The sequence below is a fragment of the Nematolebias whitei genome, chromosome 10, assembly GCF_014905685.2.
Source record: "Nematolebias whitei isolate Nwh7 chromosome 10, NemWhi1, whole genome shotgun sequence".
Lineage (NCBI taxonomy): Eukaryota > Metazoa > Chordata > Actinopteri > Cyprinodontiformes > Rivulidae > Nematolebias > Nematolebias whitei.
The window spans coordinates 33,795,485-33,795,707 of NC_056507.1; positions in this window are offsets into that span (position 1 = coordinate 33,795,485).

Consider the following 223-nt stretch of genomic DNA (forward strand, 5'->3'; position numbering starts at 1 on the left):
GTACGCCTAAGATTTACAGAGGAAAAAAAATCCGAGAATGAGTTTAGTATTCAGCTATGACTGATTAAACGCGCAGATACTTCATTGCTCCTGACAAACAGGTTACACTGAGTGGAGCGGTCACCGTATGATTTATATGGGGGCGCTGTGGCGCCACATTTACTTTTTAAAGCAATGTCCCATAGTTACCGACAGGGGGCGCTGTGGCGCCACATTTACTTTT